Source organism: Pongo abelii, chromosome 20, assembly GCF_028885655.2.
Source record: "Pongo abelii isolate AG06213 chromosome 20, NHGRI_mPonAbe1-v2.0_pri, whole genome shotgun sequence".
Lineage (NCBI taxonomy): Eukaryota > Metazoa > Chordata > Mammalia > Primates > Hominidae > Pongo > Pongo abelii.
In genome coordinates this window covers 57,829,129-57,834,618 of record NC_072005.2, presented here as the reverse complement: position 1 = coordinate 57,834,618, position 5,490 = coordinate 57,829,129, and the positions used below count along the sequence as shown (strand labels likewise).

Sequence of the window (5,490 nt, the reverse complement as noted above, 5' to 3'; positions counted from 1 at the left end):
AACCCCATCAAAAAGTGGGCGAAGGATATGAATAGACACTTCTCAAAAGAAGACATTTATGCAGCCAAAAGACACATGAGAAAATGCTCATCATCACTGGCCATCAGAGAAATGCAAATCAAAACCACAATGAGATACCATCTCACACCAGTTAGAATGGCAATCATTAAAAAGTCAGGAAACAACAGGTGCTGGAGAGGATGTGGAGAAATAGGAACACTTTTACACTGTTGGTGGGACTGTAAACTAGTTCAACCCTTGTGGAAGTCAGTGTGGTGATTCCTCAGGGATCTAGAACTAGAAATACCATTTGACCCAGCCATCCCATTACTGGGTATATACCCAAAGGACTATAAATCATGCTGCTATAAAGACACATGCACACATATGTTTATTGCGGCATTATTCACAATAGCAAAGACTTGGAACCAACCCAAATGTCCAACAATGATAGACTGGATTAAGAAAATGTGGCACATATACACCATGGAATACTATGCAGCCATAAAAAATGATGAGTTCATGTCCTTTGTAGGGACATGGATGAAACTGGAAATCATCATTCTCAGTAAACTATCGCAAGGACAAAAACCAAACACCACATGTTCTCACTCATAGATAGGAATTGAACAATGAGAACACATGGACACAGGAAGGGGAACATTAAACTCTGAGGACTGTTGTGGGGTGGGGGGGAGGGGGGAGGGATAGCATTAGGAGATATACCTAATGCTAAATGGCGAGTTAATGGGTGCAGCACACCAGTATGGCACATGTATACATATGTAACTAACCTGCACATTGTGCACATGTACCCTAAAACTTAAAGTATAATAATAATTAAAAAAAAGAAAAAAAAGAAAACAAAAACAAAAACAAACAAACAAAAAAAGAAGTCAAAACTCACACTGAAGGTGTGAGTGAAGGGCTTATCAGAAACCTGAGAATAAGCGAGGAGACATACAAAAATTCAGTGACTTTCTGAACTCAAATTGACACCAGAAAAACCACAAACATCACAGTCGAGTGTGAAGCTGGAGCCAGGGCCTCAGTTCTGAGTCACAGTCTCTGACCACGAAGGGCCCCCCTTGCAGGTGAGTTTCAGTTCCACCTTCTCGTGACTTCTTGTGTGATCAGGACCGGGTGGAGGGGCAGAAGATTCAGTTTCAGGGCTCCTAGACTCTTCTGCTCTGAGAGAGATCTCCGAGTTCCAAGTGAACAGAGAAGAGGTGGGGCATGCCCCATTCATTTTCTGAGGAGAGGTAGGAATGGATGCCTGGAGGATCACTCAGAGGCAACATCTGAGTGAGGAATGAGATGGCAGGGGGCACTGAACAGGTTATCAGTAGGCCTGGGGTGAAACGAGGTCAGCTTTCCCTTCCCTGGTGGTTGTCTGAGGGAAGAGGACTCCTAACAGAGAAAGGAACTTGGAGCAGCCCAACCCAGGAAAAGTCTCTAGCTGTCCTCTTTCTGTAGCTGCCTTGATCTCCAGATAGAAGAGACTCATCAGGCGATGTCAGGAGTTCCAGACTCACCCCCCTCCAAACCCAAGATGCTGCTGTTGCCCCTGCTGTGCATGTGCAGGGGCAAGAGGATTGCAGGAAATGTGACTTCACAGAAGGTCCTTCATCGTCATTTTGGGGTACAGCTTGGAGAAATATGCAGGATAGAAGCTGCAGGTCTGAGATTTGAAGATGTGGTACAGGACAAACTGCCTCTGTATCCTCATGCTTTGATCTTCTCTCATCTTGAAATTTTTGTGTTTACTCTAGAAGAGCCTATGTCTTTTGATTTGTGGAAGAGGTCAACATTTCCATTTTCATGATCCTCCTATTTCCACAAATAGACCAGGTCAAAAGCTGCAGAAGAGACACCAAGAACCGTAGGCTGATTCCACTTCCTTGGGGACCTTCACTGAGCAACAGAGATGCCAAGAAGGACGGAAGCATGACATTTTTCCCTCATGAGGAGAAGACTTTTTGTGAGATATTGTCACAAATAGAAAACATAACCTCTAAATGTGAAAGGTAGAGTACGACTCTACTTACAGAGAGCTTAGGTGTTCCTGTGTCCCACATCTGAGCACCTCTCATGCTTGAGGGCCAGTTGCGAGTTTGGAGGCCTCAGAGAAGGTAGATTTGCCATTGCCTTCTTCTTTCACATTTTAGACTCTGTTATGTTTGGTACTGGAGCATCCAGGTGAGGATGGCCCCTTTCCAGAACCAATAGCCACGAACTGGATCTGGGTACATCTGGGGATCCTGGAGTGAGAAAAGTGCAAGGTGCAAGCTCTTCTGATCATCACAACTACAATAAGTGTGTGTGGGGGTGGAGGGAGGTGTGTCTCAGGGTGACCCATTGCCAGTAACAGTTCTTGGGTGTCCTATATCCTTAGCAGGCTTTGACATGGGGAAGTCAGAGCCCCCTTGCACCCAGACTCCGTGATACCTAGATGTGAATGTCAGGTGTCTGGGTCAGCACTTGCAGGGAGAGGGAGGACCTGGGGCACACAGGAGGGTATGGTACCAGGAGTGGCCTGTGCATCAGCCCCTGAGCTGGGTCCTCTGCTCTCAGCTCAGGGTCCTTCATGCCTTCCACAACCCAATCCTTTGGATGAAATAGGTTGCTGATTCCAAGCATAGACTGAAAAGCTAAGTAGAATATTTGAATCTCATGGGGATAGAATGATAAAAGTTATGGCTGAGGGCTTGCCAAGGAAAAAGGGCCATGGTAAACACTGTAGTGCTGTGGTTGGGACCTTGTAGAGTAAGGATGAGTTGGAACTAGATGATACCTCATAAGGATTAAAGCCAGACCAAATTTCCTCAATATCTGATCAAATTGAAGTGGTCAGCTTGCCACAAGCAAGAGTAAATATGCCCTGAAGAAGGATAATGTGACTCAGAGTTTAAAATTATCTCTATAGGTTTTCATCACTCCACCAGACAAGAGTGTGGCCAGGGAAACAGCAACTAAGAGTTTTATGAGAATAAAGCGCTCACTAGAGGACCTAGAACTTAATGCAAATGTGGTAGAGCTGGAAAGTGATGCTTTGGAGAAGGCAGGATGATCATGAGAGCATCATTAAGCAGTTCCATTGAAGAACAGGTGTGGATAGGCAAGATAGAGCTTGCAGGGATATATGAAAAGCCAAGTATGCCCATTGTTACCATGGGACCCCCAAAGGGGGATCTCAGAAAGTTCTAGGGAAAACTGTTGCCTATGTAGCTACTGCCTCTGTAAGCACATAGCCAAGCAGGTGGTGGTAGACTTGAGGCTGGTGTTGGTCATCCCCAGGGCTGGCAGTTGGGAAGACGGCCTGCATGTGGAGCAAAGCAGGGAAAACTGCCTACTACATTATGCTATTTTATAGTTGTTTACAGCAGGAGGGTAAGTCTGGTACTAGTTACTCCATTCTGCCTGGTTATTATTATTCATCACATTCACAGTTTTAATGGTTCTTTTAAAAATGTAATCCAACACAATGGTGAAACTCTCCATTTTAGCATCTGTTTTTACGTGATGACAATTAAAGTCCATACCTAAAACTCATATCTAGAACACCTGTAAATACATCTGTGCTTGATGCCCAGTCTCTTGGTATTCAACCATTTTGTCATATCTCCTGGCATGCTTGTAAACTTTTTAATTTTTAGTTGAATTTCTAGTATTTTGTTTGAAAAACTGCGGAGATTTTTTTGAGCTCTGACTGAAATTTTCCTCCTCTGGATTCTAGTACAGTCTAGAACAGCACTGTGCGATGGAACTTTCATGACGATGGAAGCATTGTGTCTGCATTGTTCAATATGGTGGTACGGAGCACTTGAAAGGTATTTAGAGTGACTGAGGATTTAATCCTTAATTTTATTTTAATTAATTTAAAGATAAATCGGCTCACTGAGTGCCGCCTATGTACCCAGTATGCTCTAGGTACTGGGACACAGCAGTGAGCAAGATAGGAAAGGTTGCAGCTGTCAGGGCATTGATGTTCTAATGGAGGAACCAGGCCATGGATAAGCAAGTAAATGACCAAGATGCTTTCCAAATGTGAGGAGTAATATGAGGGAATTATCTTTGGTGGTATGACTGGGGGGGAATGGGGAGGGGGTTCTTTAGGGTGGCTGGAGGCCTCTGAGCTGAGGCCAACAAAATGAGGAGACAGATCCTGCGTCAGGGTGGGAAGAATGCTCCAAATTGAGTTAATAACAAATACAAAGGACATGAAGGGCAGGGCCTGGCTGTGTTCAGCCCATTGGAAAGTGTGTTGTGGCTGAAGACAACCAGAAAGGACCAGAGGCTTTAGAGGTTGGCAAGATAAGGAGCTTGGATTTTATTCTGAGATGGGAACCATTGGATGATTTTAAGCTGGGGGGCAGGGTAGTGACTGGTGACAGGATCTGATTTATATTTCCACAGGCTTCCTGGCACTGTGCCTGAATAGAGGGTGGAGTGTGGCAAGGGAAGCAACAGAACAGTGAGGAGGCTCCTGCAGTGATGCGGGTGAGGAGTAACGGTAGCTCGGAGCAGAATGGAGGCGGTGGAAGTGGAGAGAAGTGGTTAGATTCTGAGCCTCTTCTGGCGATAGAGACGATGAGATTCACACAAGACTTAGTTGGTGGAGGGAAGCGGATGAGAGAAACAGAACACTGGCGACCATTCCAAGGTTTTGGCTTGAGCACTTGGATGGACAGTTAGTGGGGAGGAGGCGGAAAGATTGTGAGAGGAGCAGGTTTAGGACAGAGAATCTGGGATTTCGTTTGGATGTGGTAGATTTGAGGTCCTTTGCTCTGTAAGGTCTTTCCTGAACCCTGGGCTGGGTCCAGCACCTCCTCTGGGTTCCCACAGCCTCCTGAGCACCCCCTGGGCCAGCCCTGACCACTCTGTGTTGTAACCAGGACAGAGGAGGGTTCGCTCGCACTGCACCCAGGTTGAAGGGCGAGAGCGAGAAGGTGTCAGGCTGGGCCGCAGAATCCAAAGCGGGTCAGCAGGTACAACAGCTGCTTAAGGCACTCCTACACGGAGAGAGGGATTGAGAGATCACGGAAAAGGGTGCCATCTTTCCAGGGACGCCTACCAGAACGCGGGGGAGAGAAATACAGAGACCCTCAACTCCTCCACGTCATCGCGACAAAGGGCCAGGACCGGCCGGCCGCGGGATGGGCGCTCACCTGGGCAGAACTGGAGCTGGAAGGGCCAACCTCCAAGGAAACGGGGAGCGGACGGAAGGACTACGACTCCCGGAAGGCTTTGGGCCCATCCGCCTACGACTCCCAGGTGCCCCTGCGTTGCTTCGCCCTGAGACACTTGCGGCTCTCGGACAAACTGGGCCTACAGTCCCCCAGAGATCCTCGCGGCAGCGCTGCAGTGCGCACGCCTCCCAGAGTGCACTAGGCCGGTCCGGCCCGCTTCTCGTCTGCGCCTGCGCGAGCACAATCGCCGTGCTAGAGTTCTCTGCTAGCTGCTGTGCACCGCTGTCAGTGCACAGACGGG

General features: G+C 47.4%; 1 long non-coding RNA gene across 1 annotated transcript; it reads right to left on the bottom strand.

Moving 5' to 3' along the window:
• Positions 1-372: 372 nt before the first annotated feature.
• On the bottom strand, positions 373-5,484 carry LOC134760731 (uncharacterized). Its single transcript, XR_010138657.1, has 2 exons — positions 5,169-5,484; positions 373-2,261 (listed from the first exon to the last, which is right to left on the bottom strand). It is a non-coding gene; the product is annotated as an uncharacterized LOC134760731 (long non-coding RNA).
• Positions 5,485-5,490: the final 6 nt, after the last annotated feature.